Raw genomic sequence first — 21511 nt, 5'->3', positions numbered from 1 at the left:
GGAACTGCGCGGTACCGGGATTTTAACCACGGACCTCTTGCATGCGAGGTGGATGCTCTAACTACTACGCTATCGCCGCTCACTCTATTACTGACACACAGATGGAGCTGCTGTGACGGCCATGTGTTTGGAACACGTTGGGTAAGAGAATTGAATGTTTAATGAGTTCATAAACGATTCATAACAAATTTTTATCATTTGGGGCACGAAGACTGCTGCATTACACTGAAGAACATGCTTTAGGCCAAGTTGTCATCCGTCGTCTGCTGTACAGTTGAATTGCTGTGCGCCGCATCTCGGAGGCAATGCTTTAGATCCTATGGTTTAAAGTCGGGACAAAGATTACGCCTCCCGTAATTTTATCGACAAAAACATTGTGAAATTCATTTTAACGTACTATACTTCACTTTTGCACAAGTATCCACCGTGCACTTGCGCACAAGTATCCACAGTGCGAATGCAAAACTGAAGTATAGTACGTTAAAATGAATTTCACGATGTTTTTGTCAATAAAGTTATGGGAGGCGTAATCTTTGTCCCTACTTTGAACCATATGATTTAAAGCATTGCATCCGAGATGCGGCGCACAGCAATTCATCTGTAGAGCAGACGACGGATGACAACTTGCCCTAAAGCGTGTTCTTCAGTCTAATGCGGCAGTCTTCGTACCGCAAATGATAAAAATTTGTTATGAATCGTTTATGAACTCATTCAACATTCAGTTCTCTTACCCAACGTGTTGCAAACACAAGGCTGTCACAGCAGCTCCATCTGTGTGTCAGTAATGGAGAGGCACAAAGTATTAGAAGTCTCAGTGCTCTACGTATAAGAGTGAATTCAGATACTGTAGAATATCGTGTTCAAATTAGTTACTCCCAACTGCTTAAACAGCCTTTATTCACCAAATGCGGTCACGTTTATTCGCGTTTGAAGCTTATTGCCGCTTTTCCTTTCCGATTTCTAGTTTTCTCAACTTATCAGCGCATTCTCGAAAAGCTCTGATTTGTACCACGAATATTGTCGCTAAAAACAATATAATGCAACATGTTTTTCTATATTACTGTATGATGGCTTTCGGTTGTCTATTTACGAGATTTAAAGAAAAATCAAAGATGGGGTTTTTTAATTATTCAAATTTCAGTAGAGTGACCTTTTGCCAATATGAAAAATTTGAGGTAATATATAAAAAATTACATTTGCCCTACAGCAGCAATTATTTATGGACCTAATGAACACACTATATCCTTAAAACGTGTCAAGTTTGAAAACACTGCTTGCATTACTTTCGAAAAAAATGGGGAATACGTACCTTATATTAAACTGGCCCAAAATTAGACAATTTTAAAATCTATTTTCTTAAGGTCTACAAACTTGAAACCATATGAATTCTTTTTTCATTAGACATGCATTTCAGGTAAAAAATATCTTCCCTGAAGCAAAAATATTTGTTTTTTTATAGCATCTGCAATTTTCGAAAATGACAGGTGACGAAATTCGTGCCCCCGTGTTGGTGAAGTTTGATATTTTGTTTCTCGTAAGTTACGCCGGTAATCGTAAAAAGAAGTTGACTTTCGGGCTACCTGGTGAGAGGTGCACGAAATACAAAATACTCAATGAAATCTAAAATATCAACTTTTGGATTCGTGTCGATCTCTCGTGGAATCACCCAGTCATAAGGTCTCGTGCACTGAAATTTGATACGTTAATTAGGCTGTGCCTACTGCCCAATAAATGCGGCACACACTGAATCTATATCTTCAATTATCTCGCAAAAACCACAGGACATACCATCGCGCACTATACGAATCGTGGCACGCTGTCGGTACTCAGAATGGCTCCAACATTTCAAAGTGAAGCCTTCATGGGAAAAAAGTAGTGAACTTGACTCTGCGAGTTAGCGGTACATTGCTACTTAATTTTAACGTTCGTGGGCTTCAGTGTTCAAGCTTGCGATAACTTTAACCACAGCCAGTGTGTTCAAACTTATATTGAGCTTGTCTGTACATAAGCAGTGCTGACTTCCTGGCCATACAGGGTGTTTCAGCTAAAAAGCACCAAGCAATGAAAAATTAAATATGAGTGCTACGCATCTCCAGCTAGCGCAGTATTGTTCTTAGTTGTAAGTAGCACGTCAGAATGCTTTTTTCATCCACCAAGCACGGTATTTAACAGAGATTGCCTAATGAACTTTTTAAATACTGAATTCAGAGAAAAAATTTAATACAAGACTTGTAGTTCTTATCTAAAAATAACGAAGTTTTCAAGTTACGGTAACATAAAAATGCTGTTTTTGGGGGGGTTTGCCTAAAGTGCGCAAAATTCAGAAAAATATCACGTGATTCCCGCCTAACGCCTGACGCTTTGAGTGCTCCTAAGTGTAAGTTGAACAAATAAGCGAAAGCTTCTCACGCACGAAGGTCACTTGAACAGGCCATCGGTGACTACGATGGACAATAAGTGATGATTGGACGGTTCCATCAAAACAAGAGGTGGGGGGTGAAAGAAAGAAACGAAGATAATTCACTTCGACAAAAAAGCGGGTGCCACGTGCATTGCGATTCGAGACCGAAGGCAGCCTTCGGCGCAACGCAGACTTTTTTTTATTCTTTTCGGGCCAATGATAAACATGATGGTGAGGGAGAGGACCCGAAAATGAATCGTCGTTGTTGGCCTGTAAACAAACGAACAAAAAACATCGCACTCTGCTGAATGCTGCCTTTGGCCTCGTATCGAAGTGCAGCCGCGTTTTCTTTGAAGTTCATTTTTTCGCCCCCCCCCTTTTTTTTTAATGGTACCATACAACCACCGCTTAATGTCCATCGTAGTCTCTTCAATCGACCTTAGTGTGTCAGAAGCCTTCGCTAATTCGTTCAACTAACAATAGAGGGCACTCAGAGCACCGCGCGTTAGGCAGCAATCACTTTGTATTTTTTTTAGTTTTGCGCACTGTAAACAAACCCTGGAATAAAAACGGACTAGCGTTGTTATCTTACCGTAACTTGAAAAGTGTGTTATTACTGGGTAAGAGCTACAAGTCTTTTATTGATTTTTTTTCTGTAGAGTCAGTATGTAAATAGTTCATGGAGCAATCTTTGTTAAATACCCTGCTTGGTGGACCAAAAAAAATTTTCTGACATGCTACTTACATCTAAAAACAATACTGCGCCAGCCGAAGATTCATAGCACTCATTTTTAATTTTTTATTGCTTAGGGCTTTTTAGCTGAAACGCCCTGTATAAAGAACCCGATCCTGCAATAAAAACAATGATGATCTAAACAGGGAAAAACAGAGGTTCAAAAGAAGGGCTGCTAGAAACGCGCTGTAGTAGCCAACAAAAATTCGTCTTTCAAACTGTGTGTAAACACAATGAATTAAGCTCATGGCAGCTATATTGCAGAAGTGTTTTATGTCACACAAAGCAAGCTTCATGACGTCGTTTTAGTAAAGATGCGATTACGCATGATAAATAAAGATCAGTTGTGCACAAAGTGAATTACTCATTTCTGAGTCGGAGCTCGTGTCGTCCATTTCATGTACTTTGTCTGTGCCACGCTGCATGTTCAGCCGAATGTGATAACTAAAGGTACAGTAAGACAGTCGTTTGAAGTAACATTGAGGCTTGAAGTATCCGAATTCGTAGAAACGTCAATGTCACAGTAACAAAGGTTTCGACATGTGGACCTGCCTTAGTCAGTGCAGGAGCTGTCTTCATTAGTGGCGTGCCTGGTACTAGGTTGGAGCAACTGCGCAAAAGGTATTTATGTCAACAGAACGCGTTTAATAGTCAAGAATGTCTACAATGATTCATGTTAGTGGATAATTGAATGATATGAGCGCCCCCTTTTTAATAATTAAATAGTGTCATCAGTAACAGTGAGCTCTAACTATGAAAAAACTAATAAAGAGCACTTTTTTTAAGCTGGCATCATTCGGCTTATTTATATTGTGGACTTGTTCAGCTTCTATTGCTGTTCCTAAAATCCAAAGATTCATGGAGTTCATATTGTATTGCTATAGCACACATGAAGAAAATATGTGAAAGTTAAGCAGCAAAATACATACGACAGGATGGGTGCTGAGCTTCCAATTTTTGTTTAGTGCATGATCCTACAGCACATTATATAGCTCATCTTGCTGTGCACGTGACGCCACACGTGAACCATATCATGCACCAAGCCATCTAGTCTGCCGTACTTGTCGGCTTCGTGCGGGCTCGTGCTGAAATATACAGCCGCATATGGATCTCTCCAATTCCAATCAGAGCATCTTTCGTCGTTTTATTAGCGTTCACACAGCATATGCAATAACGTCTCCTGCCATGGGGCTCCCTCCATGGTCTTTCTCGTTTCCTGCCCCATTTGCACACTTGTTTTCCCCTCTCCTTCTCTACTTATAAGTTGCTAGAGGGTGAACAAAGTAGACATAAACGCGCTACAGGAAAGGCAGTTGCTGCTTTGAAGGTGACAAGTGTCTATACGGAGATAACAACGAGAAAGCCAGGAAGCCTTTACATCCCGCAGCCTGCCCTGTCAGGCCAACCCGCTTTGAGGCCAGCTATGTGGGCCCCACACGGGACCTTTTTGCTTCTGGACTACGCAAGTGATGAGATTAGCCGAGGCTTCGGGAACTTGCAATCTGTAGCCTATTCGCAACTTTCACGAGCTATACGTGGCACGACTGTACATCTAACATGGCGCGTGTTGAGATGATCACCCCGAGAGACACTGTACCAGAAAGTACACTTTTGACGAAGAGTGCGATTGTTTCCGCTTTGGTGGCTATTCCTTTATGTTTTTGAGAAAGAGAGCGCTAGCATACCACAATAAGTAAATGAATTCTGGGTAGCACATTGGGTAGATACATACGCACAAATTCGTAAATAAGCTACACATGTATGCTCTTAACATTGCTGATTGTGCACCATTGCGCACTACGCCTGGTGTCGTGTTTGAAAAGATTATAGTGGGAGCCACAGTACTAATCTTTCAGTAATGTCACAAACATTTTAGAAGACACGTTTTATCTTACAGTATTGTTTGAATTGTATTCTGCGCGAAACTTGTTCAGCTCACCTAAAAGCATGAAGTAGAATAGGTAGACATACGGAAGCAGAAGCATAAAGTGACGCATGTCATATTACCGGTGGTATAATTTTAGGGTGTTTTCTTGATCTAAAGAGCAACACCAGAATACCAAGAGAATTAATTCGGCCAGCAGCGAACGGAACCAGTGGTAATATGCAATTTTCATGTTTCATAGGGGACGTTCTCGTTATTATTCTATGTTTTGGTGTTTTTAAGTACAAAATATAGCATGTTGTGGGGCAGAAACGACAGAAAAAAAGCGGCATTAGCAAATAGGACTGAGCATAAATTGCTGCAGATGTGAAGGTCATGGAGGCACATCGCAAACACTTCAGTTGTGTAATGATGTAACGAACGTTCTGAAACCGGTTCTTTTGTTCTATTCTAGAGGCGGAACGCATTCCTAAATTAGGAATGGTATTGTTTTCACAGTGACCATGACGAGCTGATGATCAAAGCGCGAAAACTGCTAACCTTGAGGTTGGTGTACTCGTACATAGAATGGGCACTGCATACGTTCACGGGCTTTGGTTATTTGCCTGCTAAAGTCAACCCTCTCAACTACTCATGCCATTTTTGGGCGCTAATTTCAATGGGAGGCTTTTTCCTCCTCACGGTGATTATAGGCTGCGAACATTGAGGCTGGTTGCAGTGAATTCATTCACCCTATTTTTTTTCTGCTTCTTCTTCACCTTGAGAAACTCAAAGATTACGGTAATATTGAGGCTGTTAAAGGGGTCATGACATAGTCATCCAGCAATTGACAGTTGTCGGTGAAAAACAAAGGATAAGGGTCAAATATGCTTGTACACGTGTGAAAACTGGTCTGTAAAAGATAAGTTCAGTCTAAGAGAAGTTGTAGAAGTCATCAGCTGTAAACTCCACCCACTGCTGGCGACCGCCATTTTGTCATGACACGCGTGTCGTCACCAACCGAAGAAACAGTTTCGTCGTCGGCTACCAAACAGCACCTTCCGCACGCGGCCAATGTTGCGAGTGATGCTTGCCGCGTGCTCCCGACATGTCAGTGTTTTGCTTGTATTGAAGCGTGTTACCGGTACCATCCCAAGTCGTCGGCCCCATCATCAACAGAAGAAGTGGCGAAGACGTCGTATACGCTACGCATTTTGACTTCGACCCCATCGCTACCAGTTCAAGTGACGAAGAAGGCGTCGAAGACGGGGTGAACCAGAGTTCTAACTATATACCTCTGCATTGTGGGAGACGCTGCGCTTGGACTTCCGCAATGATAAGCTCTAAATCAGGGATACCAGGTTCACAAGCGAGATTGGGTAGTGCACATGGATGTGTCTCGACGCTTCATTCGCGAGCAAGTGATACTTAGAGAAGTGCAATTGGTAAGGCACGCAAATTATTGTGTGCTAGCGTACGCTCATCTACTACTTTCGGTGCTGAACATAATGAATAAGTGATTGTAACAATGCTGTGCATTCGGACCGTAGTCTTTCCACCTGTTTTTGTTGCTTGCGGCATACGTAAACCGTAGCCAAAGTGAACGGCTTGTCAGCGCAGTGCAAGGGTTACTCCCGATATACGATTTGGATGAATCGTTGCATGAACTCTATCAAGTGCATTCGGTTCCGGTAAAAAATAGGAAGTGTGACACTTAACCTTGGTACTGCCTGCGAGGAGTTTCAATAAATAATTTTCCGTATGAGGAAAACGCGGCATGCGGGTTACACGTTCACAGCACACTTTTATAGCTCAGACAGATGGACTAAAAAACGTTATTGTAAGTACCAACACTACATGGGCCGCGTGGTGACATTTTTAGAACCGCTGCAAGTCATTTAGTGGCCAGTTGAACAACGCGGGAAAAGCTCGTTTGCAAGCGCAGCTGACCACGGAGCACTATCGTCCTCCAGAATGCAGACAGTGCCGCAGCTTGCCATGCAAGTGGTTCGTTGCGTCACGGCTAACGAGCGCGCGGTTGTTGCCCGACTCTCAGACCACTCACTCGTTTATAAAAAATTCGATTATAAAGTAGCGTCACTACCTAATGCGCTAAAATTTTTACAGGTTGTCGAGAACTTACAAGCATCAACTCGCACAACAAAGATTACGGTCGGAAATTTGGCGTCATGACCCATTTATCAAAGTTACAAAACAACCACAAACGCGCGAAAACAAGCAGCAACATATGCTTTTTTTAGCTGGTCCAAAACTTCAATAATCTGACACAGAGCTTCTGGCTGCCGTTGCTCATCGGTGCCACGGTACCTGGAAGGTGCGAATAATCGAAGCTCGCTTGTTCCGCGCAGATCGGACACCTCACGCAGAAGACTCAAGAACGGAATGCCAGCGGGTGTTCTGAAAACAGTTTTGCGCAATTTAGCATTGATGACGCGTCAGGCTGACATGGTGGGCTGCTGTCGTGTGACGTAATGCTCCCTCTTGTTTTATTCCTTCCTTCGATATATGAGGTTTAACGTTCCCAAAGCACCATATGATTATGAGAGACGCCGCAGAGGAGGGCTCCGGAAATTTCGACCACCTGTGGTTCTTTAACGAGCACCCAAATCTGAGCGCACCGGCCTACAACGTTTCCGCCTCCACCGGAAACGCAGCTGCCGCAGCCGGGATTCAATCCTGCGACCTGCGGGTCAGCAGCCGAGTACCTTAGCCACTAGACCACCGCGACGGCGCCTATTTCTTCCTTCGTGTGAGTGGCCTGCTGCTCTACCGCCTTGCGATAGTGCCTCTCAGGACATTTATAAGGTTAAGTGTCTGTCTGTCCCACTCATGGTGCATGCGGTGTATTTACCTCTATTTCTTGATTAATAGAACACTGCTGCTGAAAACAGTGGCACTTTAGACGTTCTCAAACATTGGTTTTTTTTTCTCTCGCGTAAATTCTTATTTATTTTAGTGTCTCTCTTACGTGTACTTGCACGGCACAGTACACGAGCCTATAGTATTTCACCCCTTCAGAAGTGCAACCACCGCGACCAGTAGATGTCGAGAGGAGTAAGAAACTTAGAACCACGAGTACACAAGCAGATGTGGTGTTCTGCATCACTACTTTGTTCATTTGCCATCTATGCATACGACACTTTGCGCAAGCTACTATATTTTTAGGCCACATATAAATAAAATGCTTTAAGCCAATAGGCAATCTTTTTTTTCGCTAACACAAAAGCCTATCAATTAAATTTTGCAGGTTTTTACATGAAAGAAATCGAGGGGTCACTGCGAGGCAACTGTTCGTGGGGGGATTTCGGTAATTTCTACCATCTCTTTGCACTAGCACGAAAGCTTATTCACATAGCAACAACTTTCGTCAACTTTCGTCAATGGAGAAACCAAAGCACCTCTAAGAATTTGATCATTGGGCTATAAGCCCCACTATTCTATCTCATACATTTTGCTTACAGTAGTTTATTGATATCCTCTACACATCACATAGGTTACTATTTCAGCATGGGTCTGATGGCTAAATTTAGCTCCCGGTATCTCCAACTGAACGCTTGGAGCTTCTAAGAACGACTCATTGAGAATGCGTGTACAAACAGTTCGTCCACGCAGCAAACGCTCGACAGAAATGATCACGCTGACAAATGTTGCGACGGCCTTACCGGCAGAGCAACCCTGAGCAAATAGAGCGAACCCCGTTGAGCACACACGAAGCGGCCGCGAGCCACCCGTAGGAAGCCGATGCACCACTGGCCACTGCACGAAGTGTACCTAATGTAGGCCAAGAAACGCGAGCCGTTCAGCGAGCTAATACTTAAGCTATCGCTGGCTGAAACGAGCTCCCTTGGCCACCAGGAGCGTGTTTGCCGAGCTCTTGGCCGGATTAACTTCTGCGTCTGTGCACCGAATGCTCTGGGCCCCGGGAATGTCTGCTTGCGGTGAAAGCATTCACGTAATGTCTGCCTCGTGTTGGGCGAAGCTTTTTTTGCAGGTTAGATATTTCGGAGGCGCAGGTGGTGCCATGTTCGCAGAAAAATCAAACATCAAAGAGAGTACACAGCTATGGGTGTACAAGAATGCAAAGCTCAAAAGCGTGCCAGTCAAATAAGTGTTTGTAAAAGCAGTTTTTTAATCACAGATGTCCTGTAGATTGTGAGCTTGTTGGTGATCAGCCATTTACGTTTCAGCTGTGTGGCTTTTCTTTGAGATCATGACATTCCAAAGTTGCCCTTCACCAGCGCATTTCAATTTTTCATGCATGGCAGTTGTTGTGGCCTGTAGCGACGGAAGTGTCACACTGCTATGTATGTGGGTAAGGAAGGAGCAATGCCTAATGTTATTTGCCTTGTGAACCACTAATGGCGGCGCTACTAACTGCACTTCGGTGAACAGCGCGTTCAGGGTATTCGGCTTATGTCGTCAGGCTCTGAGTCTCTGACTAGAATGGCAGCATTTTCATTACAGTTCACTCGTGCAGCACAGCGCTTTCCGTTACTGCCTGGTTTTGTTGTCGTTGTTGTTTTAGCGCTCGTTGTACATATGGGTGCTAGAATTACAAGAGGTTGAGAGACGTTTACACTTAATGTACCTCCTTTATACTCCCAAACATCGCAGTCAGGTTCATGTCCCCGTCTTGGTACTGTAAGCTATCGGGCTAGGTGATGCTGAAATACCTTACCTGAAAGCATGAACGTCTCGCCAAGCGAGCTAACGAGAGTCTACGCGGCTTCGGGAATGAAGCGGGAGAAAAAACAGGGCTCATTTGCAAAACTTGACATTATATGAGCAGCGCTTCAGTTGCACAAAAATTCATACCTTCGTCACAATTTCAGTCATCTGCGAATGTGCATATAAAACGTCTGCCGACAAATCGAAATTAATAAGTTCACTGAAAAGTGGCTTGTTGAGGACAAATGGCGTGGATTGGATGAGTTGGCACTGCACAATAAACTTTCCACGCGTGCTATCGATGCCACGTGAAACGGGCATAGGTGAGCGTAATGTCGTTTGCCACTTATGCACCACATTCACGCTTTCGATGGCACTGTGCTGCCTAATTGAATGTACGCACCCGTCATTAGTGATGACTCGATGGCATGAACTACACCGTTGATATTAGCTGAGGCACGCGTCTCCTCATCAGAGTTTTATTTAGTGCCTATAATACTGTCCGGTGAAAAGTGTATAGGATCAGAAAGAGGGGAAAGAGCGCTGCTTTCCAATTACTAATTCACAATTTTGGCCAGTTATTTCCATTCTTTACGTCGGTGTAACTGGGTTGGATATTAATGTGCTTATTTATCACACCCCGCTCTATCAAAGATCTTTCATTGACGGGGGTTTATGCCTGTAACTACAGTTAAACATTGTTATGACTTTTCATACAAAAGCCTTGTATTTATTTTTCTTATGATTTCGTTAATTCTTCTCTGCGTAATTTCTGAAGACCTTCAATGAATTACCAAACGTCACTTCGTCAACGTAGGAGTGAACACATTTCGCGCAAGAAAAGCGAGAAAACCTGCATTTATTTCACAGCACCGTCACATTCATTCCTCGCACGTCCAAGCTTGTAATTGTCTTGTCTAAATTTTAGTATATATGATACGCTTACACAGCCGCTGCTGAAAGTCGGATCTCATAAAGTATTGGAGTTCATAATCATCATTTCATATATTCGGATAACCTCACATGTCGTTTGTCATATGCCTAAACCCCCAACAGGGAAAGTTAATCAACAAAGGAGGCTTTCTAACCGATCATGCGCACCACGCAGCATGCAAACATTGCGATATAGCTCGGATGCTGAAGCCGAAGCCTACACGTGATAGTCAGTGATCTAAAACGGCCCAGCAAGTCATTATGAGTGAGCCAAAGTAATAGAAGTGTCATGACAGGAAGTGCCCGCCAAGTATGCAGGCGTTATAGCACTGGTGGCTAGCAGACGAGGTCAGGAGCAGTCGACACTCGGCTTGCTCCTGACGGCAACTCTGCAAGATTTCGAGGACCGCTTAGCTTGAACATTCAGTAAAAACTGCTTTATGCATTTATGTTTTAATTACACGAGGCAGGGCCGACTTACCGGCTGCGTCGAGCCGCCTTCACGTAGCGAGCGCACGCGGACAATGGAACGCCAGTAATCGAGGTCACGTCACACGTAAGGGGGTACCATTCTCTAGGCGAATAGAACGAAAAAAAAAAAGCAAAGTAAATGTCTTATACGCGCACGACATGTTTTTTCCCCTCATCTTTCCGATAGAAAGGGACCTGTAATTTTCTTTTTCATTATGGAATCGTCGAAATGGGTTTTACAGTAGCGTTCAATAGTTTCCAAGACTTTCTTTTGCAGATATGAAAAGCTTGTTTGGTGATTGTGTTTTTATATAGTTAAATGCGTAGCTATGCATGAAATAGGATTTGCTAACCTTTTATTTCGAATAACTTTTCCTATCTGGCTAAACGCCGCAAAGCTGCCCGTCCCGACCTTCATCATAAATTCTTTCACTATTTGCTTTAGATAACTTATATATCAGAAAAGCCTATAGCGCCCTTCCCACCACAGTCACTGTAACGCCGTCTATCCAGAGCAAGCTCGCATCATCACCTTTCATGAATAGTTTTTCCTGCTCACAACGCGAGACTGATATGACTTCCCCACCAAAGTCGCCCTCATCATCGACACCCAAACATTCAAGTGGCTCATTGAAACCATCCCATCATAACTTTCATTGCGTTTACAGCCTTTCTATCACCCAATCCTTTGTGCATTATTCCAACCGGGACCTTTGAGGTAATAAAATGAATGAATAAACTCAAGGAGGCAAAAATATTGCCGAGTATTCCACGATACCCACCCCCGAAGCAGATTGTACTCTCTGCCCATTCAACCCCGAAGTTTAGCTTCGTTTTAAACATCAATGTCCTGTTCGTTGTGGGGTGCAGGGGACATGGTGCGCGGCTTCTGAACGGAAAGTTGCGAATTTGATCCCGGCTGCGGTTGTTACCAGTCGGTGGAGGCCAATTGCTATAGAAGCTGCTGCGCGGTGCATTGTCTGTGTGTGTTAAAAAACACTAGATGGTCGAAATTTCCCCAGCACTGTACAAAGGCATCTCTTACATTCGTATCGCGGTTAGGGGCGAAGAACACAAGATATTACCATCAACTACCTGATATACCCGAAGAATACGTTGACGCGCGTATTAGAACAATGCACTGTGATGATTGAAGTACCAGTGAGGATGTCAAACAGCGAGGCGAGAATTCACATAACGACCAAATCATGGACGCACGCACACAGACGCCCACGACAAACCCTTAAAAAAGGCGTTGTCCCACAAATACTAGGATCAAATTTGAACAGAAAAAATATGCATTTCTTCAGAAGTAATGTTTCTGGAGGGACAACTCATAACGCCCCTGTAAAAGTGCCAATGTACCACCGTTCATTGTATCCAATACAATGCCGATACAAGAGACTGGTTGTAAATTGTTACTTTCATAGGCATACCACCATCTCGAAGTAGCTCGCAGAACTCACACGCAATAAGCAATATTTTTGAGCTCTAAATTTGAAATGTACCATATCTTGACGCGCTGAAAATCTCTCGGTCCTCTTCTGCATAATCTCATATCTGTATCTCATCCATGATCACTCTCTTTTCCGTACACGCTAGACTTACTTCTTTAGGCAGTACTTTTGACACCATGCATCCGATTTACATGGGGCTGGCGGAAAACATTCAGAAAGGAGAGAAACTTTAAAGCTGGTCCGGCGCAAGGATACAAAAGCAAATAATACCCGTAACCACAAAATGATTTACAAGGATAGATAACTTGTGCCTATTAAACGTTAAAAACTATGACGGCCATGTGGGATACCAAGGTGTACCAGTCAAGCTTTGTAAAGATTGTAAACGTTAGTGAACACTCACTTTTCACTATACGATGAAATTACCTCTAGAGGCGTCAAACTGTTTTGAATGATTGTTCAGATATCCTGTTTCTTTTTTTTCTAAATCTGAACGGCACGTAAAAAACAAAAACAAAAAACTGAGATCTAGAGCCATAAAATTTTCCTCAGTCCTAATTCTTTTGCTGCAGACCATATCGAAAAACATAATTTGTAAAAACACTAAAGCTCGGGTAAAATGGGTGAAAATAAGAGTGGGTGAAAAGAAAAAAAAAGGGGGTATATGTGACTCCTTTCGAAGAGTCCCCAGTCGCCTCGTATATTACTCTGCTCAGGCAGTCACAATAACTCTCTTGTGGGACATGTGACTTCCAGAAGGAAGCATAACCTTCGGCAAAGAGAGTTGATCCGTGTCTGTAAACAGAGTCCGGCGCGCGGGAAGTCTGAACCTTCCAAATTGAGTTAAAGGACACCCTTTTTTTTCCTTATAGTGGAAAAGATGTTCGCTGCTTCCAGCTCAACTTATAGTTACAGGGAAGAAGGCAGAGTGTAGGCACGTGTCCACAAAAGTGGAAATGTATCCCATCTCCCGTTTTTTTTTTGTTTTTTTTCGCCTTCCAAACATTGCCTATTTCACGTCGCACTTCATCTCTCGCAGCAAGCATTTGCGTAGCATCTCTCGCAGCAAGCATTTGCGTAGCCCTGCCTTTACTCAGCGTTGCAAGGGTTCACGAGGTTTAATGGCGACTATACGTACAGAAACAGTTGCAATACAGGCGCAGTTTCTCGGTCTGTCGGGCGTGTCTTTCGCGCACCCAGATAGCAAGCGCCGCGCTACAGGGGCGTACCAACGGCGAGTTATGATAGGTCGTGTCTACCAAGAAAAGAAAAAGAAAGAAACAGAAGGGGAAATGGTTCAAGATGAGGAGGAGAAAAAGAGGTTGCTGCAAAATGGTGTGCCAGCAAGAACGGCCCTTTGCCGCCAACGCTAATGTATTCGCGAACCCGAGCGCATAATTCGGGCTTAGCTCCCGACGTGGGGAGTGCGAAGCACGCGCTGATTTAACGTTGCCAACGTCGGCAGTTCAGGCGTGGAACGAGGGGAGTGTTGCCCGCGTTGTTTTTTCTTTTGGGCGTTGATTTTACCGGAACTTTCCGGGCCTTCTCAGCGCGCATCTGAAGTTCCGCAGCGTACTTCCGAAAGATGTCTGTGTGAGCACTTTAGACGGTCTTATTTTTCATAGTGTACTTATTGAGTTCACGCGTCTTCTTAAGAAATAGGGAGCTCTGCGAACTTCTTTTGAGACGAAGAATTTATGCGTGGTCCCCACTGAGCCTTGGTGTGCGTGGCTCGTTCTTAAAGACGATAGTTTTTTGGGGGATACCTCGACACAATAAATTTATTCTGGCTTTCTGTCTGTCTTTCTGTCGGTGAACTTGTCTGTGTGTCACCCGAAACGGCTAAGATTCAACCACATCCGCAGCACCGAGTAATACTAATCTGGTTTAGACGTTCATACTTGTGTGTATTGTAAATTAAAAGGAAGTATTCTACGTATCTGAGGCAGATCATCAACACGCCAATATACTGTGGCGTGTTTCTTTATACAAGAGAGGGCATACGTAAGTTATTCTACGGACCACTGTTTTTATTACGCTGTGCTGACAATGCAACGATATGCATAAAAAGGCGGGTGTTTCCAACACTCTGCTGAGACGATAAGGTGGTGGCCTCAACCCGTCGCCTTGCCTTCTACTCATTAGAACCTCCCAGATTGTGCGCGCATGCCGCGCGCTTGCTATTGGGGACGAGAACATGCCGTGGCACAACCTACTGGAATCCTTCTGTGACGTATGAGTTGACATCATGTGTTACCGGCTGTGCGAAGTGTTCGACAACTCCCGTAAGTCGAGCTCTTCTGCCATGGTTTTTCTCGCTTCACAAGCGTTGGTGGTGTTTGTATTAGCTATAGGAGACAATCTAGAGTGCTTGCCAGCAAAGATTTTTCCGACGGAGCGCACGCGCATGGTGCCATAAACGCACTATGAAAAGCATCTAGTAATCTATAAATCGAAGCATTCTCACATTGTGCGAACACTTATGTTTACTGAGGCGAGCGCGATGGCGCGCACCTGTCCCCTGCTATTGCATGCGCTAAAAGTGCATGGCTGAGTGTTCAGAGCGGTATCAAGTAGCTGAAGAGCAACGATTCTTTTGCTACAATTTTGATCATTCATAAGGGTATCTGAACCTCTTTTACCGAAATAACATTCATCTTCACAGCAAGCGCTACTTGTGCAGCCTGCTACTTTTACCGATATATTGATTAACGTATATTAAAAAAAAACATGTATTTCAATACGTGGAACTTCACCCACATATATTTTGGCTCCCTAATCCTCGCTTTCAATACACGCACTTCAATGCGCGAGGTGTATTGAGTGATGTGATTTGATATGCGAACATTGCAATAATACCTGCTCGCATCGTTTTCTCAACTGTTCTTTACAATTACCGTATCTTTTTTTCAATGTTTCTGCTGGTTTATGGCATCAACGAATTTGTTTACCAGTAGCTCCACACATCAAGGCTGTTAACAGAAGACATGTCCGATTATCTAGCGTGAAAGGACCGCATCCAAACAAAATCATTCTCGGTGCCCTTTGCTGCAGACAGCTGTAAAAGGCCTGTTGGCCTGGCGTAAATAAACATCGGAAATTCGCTTGTGTACATTTCCGGAACGTCCACGTCGAACTCATAAAATATCAACCCGAACGCAGTACGCATAATATTCTCGCGAAAGTTCTCGCTGCACACGCAAAAATCAATGCTGGGTTGATCTTTCATTTCCCGCGGCTTCCCATTTTAGCTTGTGCACGAAAACTCACACCGGGGGGAGAATTAAATACCGCATCATGCATTCCTTTATTAACTATACAATGCCCGAACGAATTGTTTCTGCGATTCTAAGCGTCGGGAATCGTTTTTGTTTTCAGCCTGGTGCGAATAATGGCAATAAGTTTTCAAGGCTACAGTTCCGCGAAGTACGCCGTCATTCATACCAAAACAGTTTATCACCAATTCCAGACAAAAAAATTTTTGCAGACGCATGGGCTCTAAAAACAAAAAAAAGTGTCCGCTGAGTGAGCTGCACACCTCAGAATAAATGCTGAGCTGCTGAGTTCACCGATATTGTTTTTTTTTTTTTTCAATCAAGTGTATCTTTGCCGCGACGTTTTGCAAGGGCTCACTCACATTAAAGCTCACTTGTATGCGTCCAGTACCGGGGAAACGAGCGCATAAACAATCCTGTAAGTTAGAAAATGAACTGACTCGGGGTTGGAAGCAAGCGTGTTCTGCTGACGACAGCATAGGTAAGTCACGTGATGTCGTCTACTACGTTTACTGATATTGTTGCACATGTTTGTAAACAGGAAACAATAAATCAAATCAAATCACAGCGACAGCAGCGCTCGCCTCCCCAGTGGTCGCCCTCACTCCCCAGATACGGTAGCGGCGTGGTGAGGATGAGTGACGGGACTGAATGGTCGATACTCGGCAGCAGGGTGGTGGTGTATTTTATTTATATCCCACAACCACCATGTGATTAAGAGAGACGCTGTTGTGGAGGGCTCCGGAAATTGCGACCACCGGGGGTTCTTTAACGTGTGCTCAAATCTGAGCACACGGGCCTACAACATTTCCGCCTCCATCGGAAATGCAGCCGCCACAGCCGGGATTCGATCGCGTGACCAGCGGGTCAGCAGCCGAGTACCTTAGCCACTAGACCACCGCGGCGGGGAGGGTGGTGTGGTTCGGTTAGTCGGTTGGTGATGTGTCGCGTTTTGCTAATGGTCGGACGCATTGAGGGGACAGTCCTCGATAAGCGATGTGTGGTGCAGGGAAAAAGAAGTCACAGTACCTCGGTGCAGCCGGGCCCGCTGCAAAGTGCCGGTGACAAAGCGCACGACATGACCTGGGTATCCGCATGCATAGCAGACCGGGCGATTGTCAAGTGTGTGCCAAGGGTTTCCAATATAACGTTGCTGTGTTGCTGGAAATTGCGTCGTTGGTACACGTAGAGGTTGGGGAGTCGGCACAGGCAGAGTTCGCAGCGGAGTAGCAGCAACAGCCGCATAATTCAGTGGGGCAGCGGCAAATGTTGGTTGAGAACCAGATGGAAGAGCCTTAAAGACTTGCTTCTGTGTAGCCTGTCTGATAGCGGACTATAACTGTCGAGGAGCATGCTCTCCTGCCAGTAAATACAAAAGGCATGGCAGTTGTCGAGTGACTTCCTTCAGAACATACCGCTTGATTTCCGACAGCATTGTGTTGTGCTCGCCCCTCAGGATCAACGCCATGAGCGATTCATCTGTTGCAGCTGCTCGCAGCGCCAAGGCCCCTTGTTTCCCTGTTTCACCGAAACTCTAGCACAGAGTGGCAAGTTCAGACACGGTCTGTGGGTACTTCGCCAGTAACATCTGAAAGGCGTTGTCACCTAAACCCTCGAAGATGGGTTTGATCTTGTCCACTTCACTCATCGAGGGGTTCAGGTACTTGCACAAGTCGAGTACATCCTCGATGTAGCATGTGAAGCCCTCTCCCAATATCTGTGCGCGCGCCTGTAGGCACTGTTCAGCAAGGAGCTTACGTACTTCGGGGCGACCGAAGACATCGGCCATACGCTGCTTGAAGAAGCGCCACGTGGTAAATTCTAACTGGTGGTTGTAAAACCAGAGACTTGCGACCTCTTTCAGGTTGAAGGACACGAATGGAAGCTTCGATGAATCGTCTCACTTGTCACTCACACCTACGTTTTCAAATGTCACCAGCCAATCTTTCACGTCTCGTTTCTCGGTGCGGTCTAAAAAAGGTGGATTGTGCTAGCGTAGCGCGGTGGGCACCATGACCATTGAAGGTTGGGTCGTGCCTTGCTGGTTGGTTTTGTCGGCCAGTTTTAGGGAGTGGGCAGTCTCCTGTTTAGGAGTTCCAGGTTGGTTACCCAGAACCTGCACCACACTGCAACGTGGTTTATTGGCGACAGGTAGCCCCTCAAAAGAAGGTTTACAGACTTAAGGCAGGTGATGCAAACCGGTCCTAAATCACAGTAGTGGCACTAACAGCTCGCGCACGGCTCCTCTCGCTAATGTAGAGACCCACTACGGCACATTATCTTCCTTTCTACACAATGAGCGATGGTTGCAACATTACAATGAAAAAGAAGGAAATATTCATATCACGTTCCCATTTTTCCCTATTGACTTCGGTGCTTCGCGCTTACCCTGCTGCTGTGATGTTATTTTTCCACAGATGTATTGCAGACCACATGACACAAGCACGAAGTTCTAATGAAATTGCCATAATCAAGTGAAGAGGAAAACATATTATCACGTTATTGTGTCGGGGAAGACAAAAACTGGTGCTGGTACATGAAGGTTGTAATTAGGTAACGTGTTCCCAGAAAAAGGGTGACAAAGTGCAACGATATCGGCGCGCAAATTAGTTGGTGGGATAGATATTGCCTTGTTAGAGGAATGCGTCAGTTTTTATAGATCTTGCAACGAACATTCCATAGTTGTCCGGCAATCCTCCACAGTGTCATCATCCAAATGCTCTTATAAAATAAACCATAATTTGCTTATAAGACGCTACAGGGGCGGCAGCGCCGCGTGGTTTTTGTTGTCTGGGCGTGACTGTTTCTATATCTCGGCTCAGGATCAGCTTTAGTTAAACGAAGTCGGAAGTGTAAATGTTTGTTCAAGTCATTGAAGGTGTACGCCCACAAGGCCATGTCATGTTATCTCAGAATATGGCTGAGAACTGGCGTAAGTTTTGTCAGCGTTTCTAACTGTACCTTGACGCCGCAAGAAGCGATAAAGAACGCTGTCACAAGCAGAAAGCGGCGTTGCTACTCAACGTCCCAGGGCCGGTAGCTAATAAGTGTTCGACACTTTTGGTTGCATGAGCCGACTTCAATAACGTATTTCTGGATTGCCTGAACATACCCGAGCCCCCATGGCACGGGACAGAACACCAGAAGCAATGGTAAGCTGCTCTGCACAGCTTGCCACCGGGTTTGCACCTCCGGACATTGAGCTGGGTTAGAGTGGTCACTGAAGTACAGTAGTGTCGGTCCACCTAGAGCGACTCGAGGGCCCATCGTCATCCAGCTTTCACCTTCCCCCATTCATGAGCCCTGAAATAATTTTTTATTAATCAATAAAGTTGTTTACCTACCTATCTACGACCAAGAAGGGGAGCTATAACACGCTTCTTGAGAAGTCTGACAGCTATTGTCAGCCTCGCGCGAATGAGATTTTTGAACCTAACATGTTTAGGAAAAGCGTGTAGGCGTATGGCGAACTTTCACCGCTAAAGCTGTTTAGAGATCACAACAAGGGTGCTCTAGTTGTCTGCCCCCTTCCCCCCCCCCCCGGTGGCGGTGTGCATAACCGCTATTGTACTAAATTAGAAAGAAAAAAAACGAAAAAAGAAAAAAATATCTCCGATCATACGGGGTTCTAACTGAAGTGCACTCCATGCCAGCGCAGTGATCTACCTCTTACACATGCCGCTTGTTTTTTGTCTCTATTGATGGTGCTCGAAAATCCTTCATGCAAAAACTCTATGCAAGTGTTATCTCGTGAAGGAAGTGTGTTAACCGACGCAGCATTTTCTGGCACAAGTTAAAATAACAACCAGTAGTCACAGCATGCGATTTGTGTAACTAGGCCTCCCCCAACATGAATTGCTCTATCAGTGGGTCGTCTAACGCTTGCCACTAGTTGAAATTGGCTCAGTCACAATTGTCCATGGTCACCAGCCACAGAATCAATTAATAGAGTAGTGGGTACCTTGCAAGCGTACTAGTGTTTGTAGACCCAATACAGTTTACAATGAGGTCTATAATTGGTGGTCTTCCAGCTTTCGCTTTGACGATGTTGCGCTTTCCACGCAGGCCCTGTATTTCTGAAAGCTTCTTGGGAGATCTGCAGTTGAAACTACAAAGCTGCAAGTTCAAAATTTCTATTAAACCTATGACAAGATATTAATTTGTGTTCAGCACAACTGACGATGGTCTTCCAGAGCGCCTACTCAGAGAAGATTCGCTATCACTGGAAAGTGCCTTTGAACCTGCACAATCTGCAGAAATGGCAGCAAAGAAAAGAGCGTGGCTAGCTCCAGAAAATAAAGTTGTTGAAACCGTCAGAGAATAAAGTGTATGAATCAAGGACAAGACACCGAACCAAGGAGCCCGCAACAAGTGCAAAAAATCGCATGGACAAAAAAGAAAGAAAAAAGCCAGGCGCATACGGTCTACTGGGCAGAAAGCGCAGCCAGAAAAAAAGATTTTGCACCTTCGTGCAGAATTAAGAAAGTGGTCGACGATGCTGAAGGGACGCGCAGTGACTCGTCAAACGCGCAGTATGAAGCGTTGCAAGTTTATTTCAGCAAGGTTTTGGAACAGACCATGAATACAACCGTGAAAAACAATAAACCACCGAAAAGTACTAAAATAAGCGGGATCATCTCGAGACAATCCGCACAATATGTGCATGCAGGGGCACACATATAGCGGGCAGGATGCACAAAAATAGAAAAACATGTGGGTGTGGCAAATTAGAAATTTAAATCACAATCATATTGCTTTCAATCAGAAAACAAAAAAATGAAATGTGCAGGTACTAATTAGGCATGAATAAACAGACAGTGCACACGTTTTTAAATAAATTAAATTGCAGCTGATTGTAATTATCAAAAGGAAGTTTCTTAAGTTTGATGGAGAACCGGTAACACATTGATCCAGTCAGTGGTTTTTGCAAAGAATAACAACTTGTAGACGTCTTATAAGAAAATCATTACGGGAAATTGGCTGAGCATGATAAGTGCACAAGATGCAATTGGGTGGACTTGATTTGAGTGCTGCGTGGCTTGCGAATAACCAATGCTGTTTTGCCTGCTGTGACAAGCCATACAGATACCTCTCATTTTCCGTTTACCTTTCAAAAGTGTTCTCGCTGTGTAATGCGTCAAGAAGGAAGCCGAATGGCTTCAGAGTCGATGATGTAAGCCGTACTCAAACGCCCTTTATTGAGCTTCGCAACAAAATACGTGTACCTCGGTTAGCGTGGGACTCATCATTCCTGTGTGGATTGGTGTTGAATCGGCCGGCGAGACAGATGACAGAATTGTAAGGTGATAAGGTAGACCATTGAATTCAGAAACAGTACAGTTACTAGAAAATGGTGAAAGAGGTAATGCGATAGCAACTCATCGTAATGTTGTGTGAAATAAAATTAAGCTACCCCTCTTTCATCTCTACTCGCCTACCAGTAGAGAACAATGGCGTAAGGAAATATGGCTGCCCTGGAAGGAAAAGCGGTTTTCAGGTGGTTTGTCACCTGAGCCCGAGGCGGTGTTGTAACAGCAGCTGGAAGGGTATACAAGCCATTTGGTAATGTCTTTCGAGAGAGCGCGCGCGCGAGCTCGAGCGACTGCGTCTTTGTAGACAAATTTCACCGTTGCTGCTTGAGCGACGCAGTCACGAACCGTTCCCCGGTATCTCTGCATACACCTTCGT

Source organism: Rhipicephalus microplus, chromosome 10 (genome assembly GCF_043290135.1).
Source record: "Rhipicephalus microplus isolate Deutch F79 chromosome 10, USDA_Rmic, whole genome shotgun sequence".
Classification (NCBI taxonomy): Eukaryota; Metazoa; Arthropoda; class Arachnida; order Ixodida; family Ixodidae; genus Rhipicephalus; species Rhipicephalus microplus.
Note: the sequence above shows the minus strand (reverse complement) of the source record.